Source organism: Anser anser, assembly GCF_964211835.1.
Source record: "Anser anser genome assembly, chromosome: 1".
Classification (NCBI taxonomy): Eukaryota; Metazoa; Chordata; class Aves; order Anseriformes; family Anatidae; genus Anser; species Anser anser.
In genome coordinates this window covers 89,709,285-89,725,571 of record NC_139720.1, presented here as the reverse complement: position 1 = coordinate 89,725,571, position 16,287 = coordinate 89,709,285, and the positions used below count along the sequence as shown (strand labels likewise).

The following is a 16,287-nucleotide window of genomic DNA, read 5'->3' as shown; positions in this document are numbered from 1 at the left end:
GTCAGGGGGGCTAGCAAGATTTCCAGTACCCCACATTTCACTATGATTTTGGAAGTAAGCACATTAAATCACTCTTCCACACCAACTTCACTCACAACTGTTAATGGCTGTTGTGGTGACGTGAGGCAGCCTTAAATCCAGCATCTGCAGCCCTCAGCAGGGACTGCGATACATGGCTTCTGGCCTGAAACTTTCTTGGAGTCCTCAAGCTGGAGGTAAAGGTCCAAAATCTTGTGGTTTCCTGTGTCTGGAGAGAGAGAGCAACTCTTTCTAAGCAAAATACAACATCTCCTCACACGTGCACAGTACCCTTGGGTTAGATCCTCTGCCACCTGGTTAACAGACATGGGAAGTAAGACAGCTGTGTATTTAAAATGGCTTCAAGAACAGTGTGTGTTTCATGGATGTCTGGCTGAAGCCCCAGTTCAGTGCAGCTACCAGCCAAACGGGGGCGTCTGTATCAGATCAACCCCCAAATAACAGCAGTCAGGCAGACAACTGACTGCTTCGTGGCTGTTTTCATTCAGAGATACTATTCTCTGAAGGAAAGCCAAGGATTTTTTTTTCTCCCTTTCTTTATTTCAAGTCAGTAGAAAATGGGTGTTAAAAGATGTGGTTGACTCTACTTTTCTGTTGGATTTCCTAAGATTTCTTTTAACTTTAGTAAAATTTCTAAAAATGAGTTCAGTGTGACTGTTGTTACTGAGAATCATTGCATTAGGATGGGTTAGGCATTTCAGCCTTAGCCTTCTTATTTCCCTGTGTTGCTGACTTCTTTCTACCTGCTGGGTGGTGCTCTGCTCTTGTCTAGACCTTTCCATTAGCCTCCTTTAATTCCACCTGGACTGATCATCAGCTATCTCGTTTGAGCTAACTGGTGACTCCTGCACAAACACAGTATTTATAGGAACTTTGATGGCAAGCTTTTGACCATGTAGAAGTTTGAATAGAGGGAGTTCCTGATGTTCTTCTGGAGAGCTGACATCTTATATCCTACGTGCACCAGACAAAAAAGCTTTAACTGTAAGAATGTAGTCATCTTTCCACACGATTGCTCTGAATTTAACATACACATAGAGTAAACTTCTTCAAACATTTAAGAAGTCTTCAAGCAACTTTCTTCCCTTCAGTGTTATTATGAGATCCTGTGTTGGAGATTTATATTTGTTTAGCGTAACATTTCTTACACTCTGAAGCTGACCTCGCATCCCATCCAGCCCCTCCAAGTGCAGACACAAGCACTTCTGGGTGAGAATAAAAATTGTGATGGGTGAAAAAGGCAGCAGGCAGAATTCCTACCCTTTGTTCTGTTTGTACCTATCAAAGCAGGAGCCTCTCCCTTCATCCTCTTATTTCCCTCTAATTGAGTAAGTCTACAAGCTATGTTTTTACTTAAGAAAAAAATATCATATGACAAAGTTTGGCTCAATCTTATCTGTGTTGCTTCAGGGCTTATATGGCTGAAACTCTAAGGGTATGTGCTTTGCTCAGAGTAGAGAGATTTATCAATGGTGATACTAATGTAACCCCACCATTGCACTACTGTTTTGCTTCTCTGTTGTCAAAAAGACATAGATAAAGCGGTAGGGTATTTACAAAGCATTACTGCATCTCCAGAAATTATAATTCCTTAAGATGTTCTGCCTTTCACTGTTCAACTGCTTTTTACTTTTGTTTATGTTCCCTTTTGTATCTTCCTAAACCTTTCAGCCTTTAGCAATGTTAGGAGTTAAGGAGTGTCACAAGGGAGCCTGACTACCTTTTGTTCCTAGTGGCAAATGAGTTGATATCCAAGGCAGACAGACTCTTCTTTTCTTCCCATTAATTGCAGAGTTGTCTTCTAAAGGATGGAGACAAGTCTGTCCCTGGTGCATGCTGACTTCAGTTAACCATTTTTTTTTTAATTTGAGGGTGTGTTTTGGAGCATAGGAAAAAGGGTTCTGATTCCACTTGCACCATCTGAAAATCCAGGGATCTCTAGAGTTCTCAAATTTTTTTTTTTTCCTTTAATGCCAATACAAAAATAATATCTAAAACTTACTGAGAAACTATGTATTCATCTTGCTCAAGGTGACATCAGATGTTTTATATTTTTATATCGGGTAAGGTACTGCAAATATGTACTAATTCTCTCCTCTACTTGGTTTCAGATTTATGCAACATGAAGTATCTTACCAAAATTGATGGACCAGGTGTGCCTAAATGACAGCCGATTGATACCAGGTGCTGCCCCACACTTTTTAAACAGGAAAAAAAGGCTCACTGGAGTTGTGACTGGGAAGGAACATGTCTGGGAAGAGAGCTGAGTCCACCTCAGAAGCAGAGAGACACAGATAATGACTCTCCTTCCAGAACTGGAGAGAGACAGAACAGTGTGGGACCCAAGGTAAGAGCAAAGATGCATCCAACAGAGGGTCAGGTGTGTGCTCTGCTTGGGAAGGTTAATGAAGTATGTGTACTGCATGGGCTTTCACTGTTTATGTTGAGCACAAGGAAGCTGTTCCATGGCCGTGTAATATCAGTCTTGAGGGAACTGGTGTCTGGCTACAGGTATCTGGCACAGAAGGAATATGGTGATTGAGTCTTAAGGGTACCTGTTGGAATGGATTAGGATTACAGGCAGGTTACGTCAAGAATTTAGAGGAACGCAAGAAAAGCAAATGGTTGTAGAAGTGCTCCAGACATGAACTCTCATCCAGCTTTTAGAGCAGGCTGTACATTTCAATTTACTGCTAAATTATGCCAGCTAAAGCCCTGTTCTTACCAGGTGACCTGAATGATGGCTTCTGTTTGCTTATCTGTGATGGTGTGCTGTTTTTTGGCTGGGATGAAGTTAACTTTCTTTATAAGAACTTGTATGGTGCTATATTTTGGATTCGTGATGAGAACAGTGTTGATAACGCAACAGTGTTTTAATTGCTACTGAGCAGTGCTTACACAGCGTTAAGGTCTTTCCTTACGCTGTTCTGCTACCAAGGAGAATGGGGTGGGTGCAGAAGAAGCTGGGAGGCAATGCCACCAGGACAGCTGCCTCCCACTGACCACAGGGGGGCTCCATACCGTATGACCTTGTGCTCGACAATAAATACAGGGAGAAGGTTACTAGGCCTGCTTTGGCCTGGGGACTGGTTGGGCATCAGTCAGCTGGTGGTGCACAACTGCATTGTACGTGACTTGTTTTTCTTTTTTCTTGTTTCCCACTTTTTTTAATTTATTAAACTGTTTTTATCTCAGCGCATGAGTTTTTTAAAATTTGCCTTTTGATTGTCTTCACTTATCCCATTGGTTGAGCGAGTGAGTGGCTGTGTGGGTCTTGGCTGCCTGCTGAGTTTAACCCATAACAGGTGTTCTCTACAGAATGATGTCATTGTGGCTTATGCAAGTCATTAGCTTATTTTGCTCTTAAATGTCTTCATTTTCATTGCTTTGGGTCTAAATTATGTCTCTTGCTTTCTGATACCCCCTAAAAACCTTCATTTAAGTTCAAGTGCGGAAAATCCTAAATACCTGAATTGTGTACTAGACTTCAGAGAAGTTGGATGTACTTAATGGTTGCCCTTCACTCTTTCGACTTGTTTAAAGATCTCCAGTCAGAGCCATAGGTGGTTGCATGGTGCACTGAGTAGTCAACCACCCCCTTTGGGAACAGATGTGGAGGGGAAAACTTAAAGCAGCAGAGGATGTTGTTAGCATGCTGCACTGTCTCAGAAGTTGGTTGAGAACAAAACCACCTGGCAGCTCTGAGGGATGTTCTGGATTTAGCTGCTGAGAGCTTTAGGGGGCTGGCTCTGCTGAGAACTGTGTGTAGCTAGCAGACTCCATCTGTGCTGCACAACTGTCAGGAGTCTGTTCAGACAATGACTGTACGTTAGGGTTACTGACAAATCTCGCTCTAAAAGCAGTAGGCTGGAACTGAGCCACATACGGCTTAAGAAAATCTGTAGAAGCTGTAGAAAGATGGTTTGAAAACTGATAAACATTTAAGTATTGAATGCGTTCTTGAACCTATAGTTGCAATCTTCTGTACGTATCCACTTTCTAGTTGTTCTGTATATGAGAACATACCTTGTTATGATAATACATCCATTCCTATAACAAGATCAGCAACTAGAACCCTGCTGTTAATACTCTAGACAGCATATGCATGCTATGTTTTGTGTTGCGCTTATGAGTTAAGATGGCGGTCATCTTATTATTTTCCGTATATACTTATAGAAATTTAAATGGGAGAATTAAATGTCAAATCTATTTATTTGCCTCTTTCACTAACAATTACATTTATTATGTTGATTTTTATTAGCATCACATTATTAAATATGAATTGCTGAATTCTTGTAGGTAAATCTGAGATTTTAAAGGTTGGTGCCTTGAAATACAGTTAAATTGACTTTATGGCTGTTGCTTTTTCTGAGTAGTCTGGTATTGTGTGTCTCCTGTATTTAAACAAATCTCTTACTGAACCATGAAATTTGTATTAGACATAAAAGGCATAGATATTGATATATTGTGGTAATGCTGTTCCACTTAGTTAATCCATGGTCCAATTTAATATTGACAGTTACCACATATGTTATAAAAGGAATATACAATAGCTATTTTTTCTTGTTGGTATACAACGAATAGAATCTAAATTATAAACTTGAAATCTTTGTAGGTGTGAAATTGAGATTTGAACCAAAACCAAGGGGATTCCAAATCCAAAGTGATTTGAAAAAAAAAGTTTGTGACTAATGAAAGCCTGTGAGGCTTCCCCACTTCCTCAGCCCCCAGAAATGAACAATAAAGGGGGAAACCCAGTCAGTAGTCGAAATGCTGCTGCTTATGGGCTTCAGTGGGAAAGGATGTATAGTATCTCTAATTCTTGTGAATTTCCACAGCAGGGAATTAATGTCTGAAGGTATATACAGACTTCTCTTTAGGGTGTTCAGAGCAGTATTTTAGGATGCACACATCAGTGAGCTGGTTTTCTTTTTTTTTTTTGCCTTTTTTTTTCCCTGTCTTTCTGTTTGTAGTTTGAAGTGGGAGAATGGCATATGCAATGAGGTGCTCCGTGTGCAGTAGGTGTGTAAACAGACAGAACTTAGAAGTTTAACATGTGAGAAGCTCCTCAATCGTATTGCTTTGTTTCATTGACACTTCTGCACATCGGTATTCATTTCTTAACTTTCTGCAGTAAAAAAGAGGCAGTGGTAGGTAGACATCTCTGGAGGTTCAAACTCTTGTTCAAGTATGGAAGAACAGATCCTACAAATTGTCAAATCCCCTTTTTTATCGACTTTATGAAGTCCTGAAAATATTGCAGACATGTTGCATGCTGGGCAGTCAGAATGCTTCCGTGTTGTAGACCCAGTGATATATGTTTCAAAACATGGTTTCACTTTTAAGTGTAGAAGATGGGCTGTGTAATATCAGTGAATATGCTGTATAAAGCCCTAATGAAGGGGGAGAAGGGGAAGGAAGTGACCTGGCAGTAACTTTTTTTTTTTTTTTAAGAGTATGCAGAGACCAAATGAGAGAATCATATCTCACCATAACTGCTCTGTTGTTTGTGACTTGCATGTAGCACCTGAGGGTGAATTTCAGGATCTGATTTCTCTCTTCAGGAAAATTTTCAGTGTAGCTCGATTGCATGTGCCCTGACTCCACTCTTTTCTCCTCATGCTGCTTAAATCTGCTTTGTAATTGACTTTCTCTGTCAGGTTGAACAGCACAAACACTGAAAGTTGTATGAAATAGATTCCAGTAGGAGATCTTGGCTGCACAGCCATGGTTGAAAAACCTGACTGAGCTGTAGAAGGAAAATCACATAATAAATCATCACTAAAGGAAGAGGCTGTGCTTCATTGAAGCTGTATGTACTTCATGGTGGATCACTGTTTGGAACCACAGAAAATCTTGTACATCCTGTGAAGGCAAGCAAACTCATCAGGGTGCTTGTGTGATAGGAGCTTCCATTTGTGATCTAACAAGTGGTTAACTTCTTGAAGATGGTAGCTGGGGGTACCTGAAAGCATCTAAGGTTACTGCTGCTGCAGATTAGCATCTCTGCTAGGGGTGCCCACAAGTAAGGTACTGAGCAACATCCACGTTCTTTATTGTTTGCTCCATGCAGAGCATGGCACTACAGAGTTTATTCTGGAACAGTTATCCTGTTTTCTGGAATGCATAGTGTGGCTTTCTGACTTCCATGAGATCCTTGTTATGGGCATGATGTAGAAGCACAGAAGTTAGGACATCAGCTGTGGAAAGTGCAGTCCTCCCTTTCCCCAAAGCAGTTTTCTCTTATTGGTGTTGCTGTTTGCCACAGCTGGTGGTATTTGGAAAAGTTGAGTTGAAGTCTTTAAGCCATTTTTGCATGGGAGTGAAAAAGGATTCTTCCTCTATCTTGTTAGAGAATTTGTACAACTATTGTAATTGCATGTCTGTTAAGACCCCTGTATCTTGAAGCACGATATTGGAAGGCTGTGGAAGAAGAAATTCCTTTCCTTTCTTCAGCAAGGGAAAGGTGTGTCGTGTGGCAAGACGTTCTGTTTGCTTATTACCTAGCTTGCTGAATTCTGGAAGTGGTTCTCCCCTCTGTGCTGGTGGAGACTTCCTGGCACAAGCATGCTCACTTGCTAGCAGCTTATGCACAAATACGTGCTGTTTTTAATTGGTCCTTGGCTTGGAAGCATGAATGCAAAAAGCTGGAGCAGCAAGGAGAAGATGGAATTGTACCGAGTGCTGTGGAAGTCATCGTAGTTATGGTAATGGCTTCACAGCATCCATACACACAGCTGTTCCCTGAAGAAGCCCTTCTTAACATAAACTACTTAAAGCTGGATTACAAAATGCCCTGTCTCTTTTCTCTAGTTAAACTTAAATTAAAAATGATCTCTGAAAGTTTTAGCTGCCCTTCATTAAATCTGTCTTGATATTTTATGTGCATGTATACAGCTGTTTTTTCCCTATGTATTTAACCTCAATAAGTTTGCCTTCTAGAACAAGTGATGATAATCTTCCCTTTGCATTATTTTTTTCCTGAGAAGAAACTGTATGCAGAAAGGGAAACCATCTACGTTCAGGCTTGCTCTATTCAAGAGAGCTATGAAGGAACATCCCATTGTGATCTGTGATTACTGTTATTTTGTCTACTATTTTTCTTCAGAAGGAGAAGCTTAAATGTTTTTGTTTGTTTGTTTTTGTCTATTTACTCTTCCCATTGCTGTCCCCAGTAGCCATTGCTGTTATGGTGGGGAGGAAGGGATCTTGATGCGATGTTTCAGCTGCTGAGGGGATTTTTTTGAATCCTGCTTGTTGCTTGCTAAAGTATACATTTGATGCCTAGTGTGTTTACATGAAGGTACTGTGTCCATGCTAGATTCAGGTCATAGTTTACCTGTAGATAGCTATGATGACTGACTCATCCAGCTTTGATGAGAAGGTTACCAAATAGATATGCCAGAAAAAACTGACTTATATTCCAAGAGGATATCTGATAAGTGGTCAGGAACTATGGATTGTTATAGTTAAGGATCCTCCCCTCTGTTTTTACTAATTCCATCACTCTTCAGATGAAATTTAGTCTTGTGTACTTAGGCAAAACTCTCATATTGAACAACTCCCTAATTCTTATGCAATATAGGATTTAGAAAAGGTTTAATTTGTTGCTCATTTATTTGGCTTTCATTTATCTGCAAAAATGCAGTGTTACTGAAGTTTTTATTGTGAGGCTGGTGCTTCATTGACCAAAATAGAGACAGTATCCTTGTTTTGACCCCTGGCGCCTGAAATAGAGGGCTCCCTTGTTCCCTTCACCCCCTCCATGTTTATGGCAGATGGGTCAATCTTCTGTTAGATGCTCATCTTTAGGATTTTTCTTTCACTTCACTTTTTTTTTATTTTTTTGCGGGGGGGGGGGGGGGGCAATAAATAGGTTACCACCTATTTCCTCTACAGCATGTGCATCTGAGACGAATGACTTGATAAATGCAGCTGCCTGTGCAACAGCAGTCAGCACACTTAAGTTTTTTTTTTTTCCTGGGTTTGGTGAGCACTTACAGGTCTTCCTAAGAAACATGAACACGAGGGTATACTTTAAGATAGTGGAAGAAATAGAAAGAAAAATGTTGAGAGCCCCCAGTAGGGCAGTGTGGTAGGTCATGGAGTATGATATTACTGCGCCATAGTCCAGTCATGAATCAATTTCAGATTTGTCCCTTTGCTGCAGTGCATCTTACTGATAGCACTTGCTTGCCTCCTTCCTGTGCGTCTTCCCTCCCTCCCGCTATCCTTTCAACGCAGCTCTGGTGACTGTAGGGCTGACAATGAGCAATATATTACCATGTGTCTTTGGTATCTGACCATTGACTGTCTTAAACCACTTGCATAGAACAAGTGTGGAGGGTTGAAATTTCCTTGTGTGTGTTTTTCTTTTTTTTTTTTGTGGGGTGTCTGTTAAATCTCTGAAGCCTCATAATCTATCTAAAGTCAAGCATGTGTCTCACTTTGAAAACTCTTATTCACAGCTTTGTGCATCACTGTAACGCAGCTCAGCTACTGAAATGAGCTCAGCAGAGAGCCCCCAAAATGTCTGAGGGCTGGAGCACTTGCCCTGTAGGAGAGGCTGAGGTAACCGGACTTGTTCAGCATGGGGGAGGGATGGCTTTAGAGGTGTATAATGGCAACCTTGGAGGTTGACTCTTCATAGCAGTGTGTGGTAGGAAGATGAGAGGCGATGGACACAACTTAAGAAGTCTGGGATGGATGTGAGGAGGAACTTTTTACCCACAAGCACACTGAGACAGTGGAGCAGTTACATAGTCTCCAGCCTTGGAGGGTTTTAAAATCAAACTGATTGAAGCCCTGAGTAACTTGGTCCGATCCTATGGCTAGCAGTGGTCTGAGCAGGAGGTTGGTCTGGAGACCTCCAACCTGAATTTTCCTACGAGTCACTTTTTATTAATAGAAAGTTGAAGCGGATTTTGGCTGTCAGCCTTGGTTAGAAGAATGAAATCAGGAAATAGTTGATAGACGTTAAATATGAGAGTTTTATTATTTACATTGCTTTTTATGTTACTGTTTGGAGAGTTCACAACTGCAACTGGCCATTGTAATAATGGTGAAATAAAAACTTTTGTAGGAAGTGTTGGCTTGACAGACCATGTTTTCTTGTTCTGTAGTCCCTGTAAATGTTCCACATCGCTTATGGACTTTCCTCCAGTGTTTCTATTTTCACCTTGTGCACCTTGCTCTGTGCCTTTGACACTTGAAGAATGGTACTCGCTTATTTGAACTCGGTGCAGCCTAGCACCAATAACTCCTCTGCCACGTGCAAGTTATGAAGGGTTACAGAGGGGTAGCAAGGGTACAGTAAAACAGTAGGTGGCACAACAGTTTGTCGAACTTCCAGCTTTTGAACTTTGGTCCTCAAGGATTTCTTTTTTTTTTTTTTTTTAACTTGCTAGCAAGACTTGGTTAAAAATGCTATTAATGTGTAGGAGAAATATGTTAATCTCAAGCTATTCTCGTTCCATCTCTCCCACTGGAGATGGGGAGAGGAATGCTGGATGAACAAGAAATACTTTAGATTCAGTTATGCAGGGAGATGGTAGATTATGCTTCTTCAAAATGGGGAATGCTTAAAAAGTTGTGTGCATGCTTCACTTTGGAAAGCAGCTTTCCTCTGCTTAACTAACCAAGCTAAAGCAGAACAGTACTACTGAACTCAGTATTAAAATGTTATTGCTGAAATTAATTTTAACGATAAATCAATAGAGAGCATTTACTAGAGTATTTAATGAATCTCATATAAGTAAGTGCTACTAATGACTTCTAACACTTCAAAGGGAAAAATGCTGTGTACTAAATTACATCCAATGGTCAAAATAAATAAGAAAGGAACTACTGTTTAAGAGGAAAACCATGCGTTATCTTCCATGAGGCAATCGCTTGGCTCAAATCTACCAAGTTGCATGGCTTCTTCCTTGTGAAGGGGGTTGATCTTTGCATTTATGTACAACTTCTGATTTGGGTTGCTAACATTGAAGAGGTTTTGGGTTTTGCTCTGTAATAACACAAAGTGGTGGGTTCAATTCAGATGACTGACATGTGCAGGAGAAAGGAAAAATACCAAAGCTATGTTGTCTGTTAGGTGTGTTTAATGCAGTATATCAAGATATTTAACTTCTGTGAGCACTTTTAATAGAGGAATTTTTAACTTTCAACCTGAACAGATCTAAAACAGCATAATGGGAAGATTTGTTTCCACAAGATTGTTTTCTGAAGAATTTAACACAACTTGGTGCTCAACAGGAGTGAGTGGCATACTTTTATTCTCTTTGTTTAATGGCAGCCTTGTTCAAGCCTGAGGTTTTTAAGTGCTACCACATAACAAATGATAAATAACAGGACCAAAGAGAAGGCACTAATATCAGCAAGAATATAGGCTGTCTCTCCTTTTGCAGTAGAGATACGTGCCTGTTCTTTATTGTAGTCTTCTGGCTGATTTTACTTCCTGGCTTATTTCAGAACTGTGTTTTTCTGCGTATCAGTTACTGAGGAACTGTTTGCTATCCCGTTTTTACCACCCAGTTATAATTCTTCTGAAAGGAGATTTCATTGTCACAGGGAGCGGAATGATTCTTGTTGAAACTCTCCCTAAAGCAGCATTGAGACTTGTGGGAACAATGATTTCTGTTGCTTCTGATTATTGTTCCTGTGAGAATGTCTTACGAAGTTTCTTTGCACAAAGACAACATGCATGATAGACACAGCAGCACACCTTTGAGTTGTGCTCTCGCCGACTTCACACTAGGACAGCTTTACTTAAGTCTCACTTATGTTGTCTCATGGTAGGACAGATAATATCAGAATTACTCACAGGTGGCAGACATGTCTGGGCTCAACCAGATAATCAGTAAAAACCCCAAACCCCAGTACACTGGATGCTAAGTTCCTCTCTGTGCCCAGTGTTCCCATTGATGGTAATGTCTTCCAGAGGCAAGCTGTTATGCCATGAATGTGCATAGCCAGGGCTGTAACAATGACCAGAGCTGAGGAAGAAATATTTTTTCCTGAACTCTTCCACTTCAAAGTCTAAGGAGACAGCTGGATCTGTCCTGGCCCTTTCTTCTGTGAAGAAGGGTTTGGGATAGAATCTAGTTGTAAGGAACTGAACCCAGAATTGAAATGCAGACTCTACAAAGCCTATCTGTTCCTGCTGCCTGTTCTCCTAGATACCCTTGAGTCAGAAGTGATAACACTCTAGCTGTCTCAAATCTAGCTCTTTCGTGTCCTTAACAACAACAAAACAGCTAGTTTTGGGTTTGAGGACAGAAAAACAACTACAACCACAAATTGCTGTGTTGTATCATGGTATTGCTTTGGTGATGCTTGTTTCCTACTGCAGGAGAAAATATAAGTAGAAGGTCCTGCTCCGTATAGATATATTTAGATTCTAGTTTTCCATCTAAGCACAACTGTGGTGTATCTGCATAGATCTTTCTCTCGTGGACTCTGTTCTGCAAAGGGAGGGCTTCACTGTGCTGAAGAGTTCACTGTGAGAGCACAGTTCACTGTGCTCTCTTGCTATACTGAAATTGAAGCTATTTTTCCCAGGCTGGCACTTTTTTTTTTTTTGAAGGTTCTTAAGGGATTTGGAGCCAGAAGATAGTCATCATCTTCCAGACCAGGGGAACGTAATAGCCACCACTGGAAGGGTATCAGTAATGTTTTAACTTTCCCAACACCTATAAAACTTTGAAGCAGATGTTAATTGCTAAGCAGTATAGCACAAAAGTGGAAAATAACTTCATTGCTGCTTTAAGTTTTGCTGATTGCCTGTCAGTGATTTTGCTGCTGCTTTGATGTCTGAATATTAAAATTACCTTGAGGCACACTGTCTTATCTACCTAACTGTTCTTGAATGATGATCTGGTATTTGTAATGGCAAGAAGCCAAATATTTCAGACTTGATTTGGTCTCCGCTTTTACTGCTGCAAACGGTAAGCAGTTCTGATGAAGTGTCATGTTTCTGAACCTTGAGTAAGCAGCCGAAGAATCAGATCCCATGCCTGTTCTTCTGAATAGACACAAGTGAAGTTCAACTTGTCATCCTTGTAGGGTAGGCTCAACTGAGGCAACCTGAAGATGTGACTCGGAAAAGGAAGCTGTCATGAAGCCTAGCTATCTGCAGTCCAGTGTCTTTCATTTAGTACTGGCTATTTCTGCAGGCTTCTGGAAAAACTGTGAGCTTCCTGTTGCAGGCAAGAGCCAGATATACTGATAAAAGAAGCTTGTACATCTAAGCACCAGTAGTTTATCTGCATTTGAAAGAAGTGATGTTTGATATTCACTATTTCTTTTTCCTCTTCCTGCTGCTGCCCTCCATTCAAAATTCAAGATTTCTGACTTACATTGAGACCAGACTCATAATGTAAATAGGGCAAGATTTTTTTTTCCTGTGGAATGCATTAAATATACTTATGCTGCAGAGATTTAAAACAGGAACAAAAAGCCTAAAGCTTTAATTTTTCAATATGGACCTGCACCTTCTAGAGCTAGTTTGTCAGATTTAGCTTGCATAGAAATCCTAAGTCAGCAGGAGAGGGGAAAAAAAAACAACAGTGTAATGTCTTTCTGCTGCTTAGTTTCTGCAAGTACTTAATCTTTTAGGCATCTGCATTTGTAGACGTGATATTTTAGAAGTATTTTGTCTTGTGTGATTTCTGTGCTTTAGCCCCTTACTCCCTGAAACCTGAGAGAAATGATATGTAACACTTCTGTAGCAATGCAGCTGAGGAGTGCTATGCTGCTCTGAGAACATGTAGAGCTCTGTTATAAATTCTGGCAGTGGCTACATCAGCAAAATGTGTTTTAAAACACCTCATTAATAATAGCTGGTGTCTTTAAACCTTAGGTTAGTCAATTATGCTTGACATAGTAGTTGAATATCATTAAGTGATTTTAGAGAGCCAGTCACCTAAGGAGAGAGGAGAGAATCAGTTTAATTTTTTGTAAGTAATTACCCTGTTTAAAAAAAAAAAAATAATAAAAATTGAGGAGAGGTGGGATGGAATGAGAGCTCTCAATCCACTGCTGTAAATCAATGGTAACTTTAAAGAAGCTGGAGTTGCAGGTTTATAGCTAAAACTTGTGGGCTAAAAATTCTGCTCTCAAAATCTATTTCAGCACTGTGGCTAGCTCTATTTCCATCTAAGAATAAAACATTTCAGTCCCCTTCACATGAATTTAGCTGTCTGGTGGATCTGCTCGGTGTGTGTTACTGTGGTGTCCCTCACCCCATGCACCCCTTTGTGTTTTCTCCTGTAGAAGCAGGGCAAGCTTACTTGGCGACATCAGAAGTAAGAACCACCCTCCATTCCCCCAAAAGAGCAACAAATATTGCTTTTCTGGAGCCTAGTACCATTAAATAAAATAGGAAGCAATTATACATCTTGGGGGGCAGCTTGTCTCAGCAACAAAAACAATATTGCACCACTTGGTGACCCCAAGCCTATAATTTACGTACTAATAAACGTGGGTACAACAGGTGGAAAGCCATTTCTGTCCTATGACACCCATCACACCCATGATGGTGCTGACCCCTCTGGTCGCATGTTGATGGGCACCACGGGGCATTGCTCTGCTTGCCTGGCTGGCATACAAGGTTGTGTCTGCAGACCCAGCCCTGACACCTTCCACTGCAGCCCAGACTTTCATAGTGTCAGGCACCTCAGTGAGCAATCCCCTTCCATCTGGCTCCCTGTCCCAAATGTGTTACAGTAGGAGTATGTTTTGTAACAGGTGCATAAGTTCATTTATTGCTCCCTTGTTCCCCAGCATATACTGTATTATCAAGAGACAGGCAGATGCAATAAAGATCTCATTTATTTGGGTGGTGCTTTTGGGTAAGCTTCCCACTATGACACTTATATCTACAAAAATTTGAATGCAAATTATGGCTTTTTTTCTTTCTACTTGCTGACATACCAGGCGCAGTTTTTGGCAGAGGGTGCTGCAGGAAAGCTTTCAGAGCAGGCAGGCCATCTGTGGGGATGGGAATCAGCTGCTGAGACAAGAGTGGGCAGAGATTTTAATATGATGCTCATTTTCTCAGGACTAAATCAACAGCTGTCTCTCCTTTACTTTTGAAGATTGCCTGATGACATTGTGAATCTAGTCGTCCCCCCCCCCCCCCTTCTGTGGGTGCTTTCTAAGATAGGCTAAACAGTTTGCCTGTGCACCCTTTGTCAGATGAATTTGTGTCTCTTTAAATGATGGCCTTCATTTTTGAGGGCCCAAGGATAAAACCATGGTGCAAGGATAGCAAGTTTCTCTAAAATAAATTGAAGTGATATAAAATTACTGATGGATGTGGTATTTGCTGGCAAGAGATACACGTGAGTTTATATTCTGGTTTATACTGAAACATGACTAATGTTTCCAAGAGCACTAAGAATAAGCACTGATGTTCAAAATTGTATTTCATAAGCACATCTTCTTGTTTCCACTTCAGACTTTTAAGTTTTCCAAGTTTTAGTGGACTGTTGTTTTCTGGGTGAGACTATTTTTCATTTTCAGTTTAGCAAGTGATGCACACATTTTATTCAGCGTTTTGTTTGTTTGAGAACTTAATCCTCCATCCTCCCCCAGCAGTTGCTATTTTTTATTCTTAGCCTTGTACATTTGTTGCCTTGGAGTAGTTATTTGTCTTGTAGTGCTGAATATTTGTGCTGGAAACTGTGCTGGGGAAAGATGGTGTGCTGACACCATTCTGATGCGATCCCTGTAGTGCTATGTGGTAGAAGGGCAAGCGTGCAGCTTAGGCTGGAAGAGTGCCAGAAGCAGTGTCCTTTCTGCGTATCGATTAGCAAGGGGAACAGTCAGGATACCAAGCACTTGAAACAGGCCTGCTATTTTTTTTCCTTGAAATGGGATTTGTTTTACATAAAAGCTGAAATTATTTTTAAGTTCTACAAAAGTCATCAAATCTTATTACCTGTTAGCTTTATGGTGTACTCTTGCTTTGCGTGTATGAACTTTAAAACAGCTCAAGCTGATTCCTGACTCCTGGATCCTTGTTTTGTCTTATGCTAACAGACAGAGGTTAAGATCTGTGGTCTATAAAGCCTTCCTTGGCGAGAGGAGTTAACTGCATCCCTGTAAAGCCTTAAAAATTCACGTGGCAGTGCGTTTTCTGTCCAGGTCATTCAGAGGAGAGGAGACTATTTAAAATGTACTGCCACTCGCCCAGGGATTTCACTGGGATGCTAAGCATGCTTTACAGAGCTTGCCTTTGAACCACAGGTGTTTGGTATGTGGCCTGTGTTATGGCAGGTCAGAGCCACGGGGATTTCTGAGTCTTCTGTTGCTGAGAATTAATGACCTAATGCCTGATTTTTAAATGGGTGGAATTTATGGTCTTGTCCAGGCAGGGGACAGGGCAAGGCAACTGCCCATGTGAGAGCATGGTGTGCCAAGGGTGGGATAAAAGGGAACTTGTGAACCTGATGGAGCATTTTGCTTGCCGGTGAGACCTGGGAGTTTCACTCCTGGAGAGTACCAGGCCCTCGCTGCAAGAGAAGGTAGCATCCTCTCGTTTTAGAAGTAACTATTGCTTTCCTTTACTATCTGTTTGCTCCACCAGTGCTTGTCAGCAACAGAGGACATGCCCAATGTTGTTATCACCAATGTCTGATTAGACTAGACAAAAATCACTAGAGTAAGGTTGCCTTTCTGTAACAACCTGCGAAAAGATCCTGCTCCTTGCTCGCTCTGCAGCTCCCTCCAGGGGGGTCAGGTACATTCCCCATACCTCCTCAGTGGCTTTGGGGAGTGTCAGTCTCAACGAGTATCTAAATACATGTGTTATTTAAATGAAGAATGATATTGGAAGTGTCACATATTGAGATGGTAACTAGAGATCAGAGTGGGAGGTAACTTGCTGCCTAAAGCTCTAAGAGTCAGCCAACTTTTGTTGTAGTTGTTCAGTGGGAAGTGACTGTGCTATTTGTAAGGGTTGTTTGTTAGCTGTCAGGGGAAGCCCTCTATTTTGTAATCTTGCCGCTGCCTTTTTTTTTTTTTTTTTCAAAAAAAAAACCTCTTCATCTGAGCCACTGTAAAGTCTATAGTTATTTCTGGTGGAGTCTTGCATAATGTCTGTCTTGCGTAATGTTTTTATCTCTAGGTAACCTGGGCAGCGATGGCTGCTTCCCTATCCCATGATGAACTACAGTCTTCAGTAAAGCAAAACATCCTGACAATTTGTTTTCTGGGCCACTGGCTTTGTGTTACTATTCATGTCCT

General features: G+C 40.9%; 1 protein-coding gene across 8 annotated transcripts in view; it reads left to right on the top strand.

The window, feature by feature from the left end:
• LOC310885740 (uncharacterized protein) overlaps nt 1-16,287 on the top strand; it is a 257,063-nt gene that overhangs the window by 35,633 nt on the left and 205,143 nt on the right. For all 8 annotated transcript variants that reach the window (XR_014574950.1, XR_014574951.1, XR_014574952.1 and 5 more), the window contains one exon: nt 2,151-2,386. The gene's annotated coding sequence lies outside the window, so the exon portion shown is untranslated. The remainder of the gene's footprint in view (nt 1-2,150; nt 2,387-16,287) is intronic.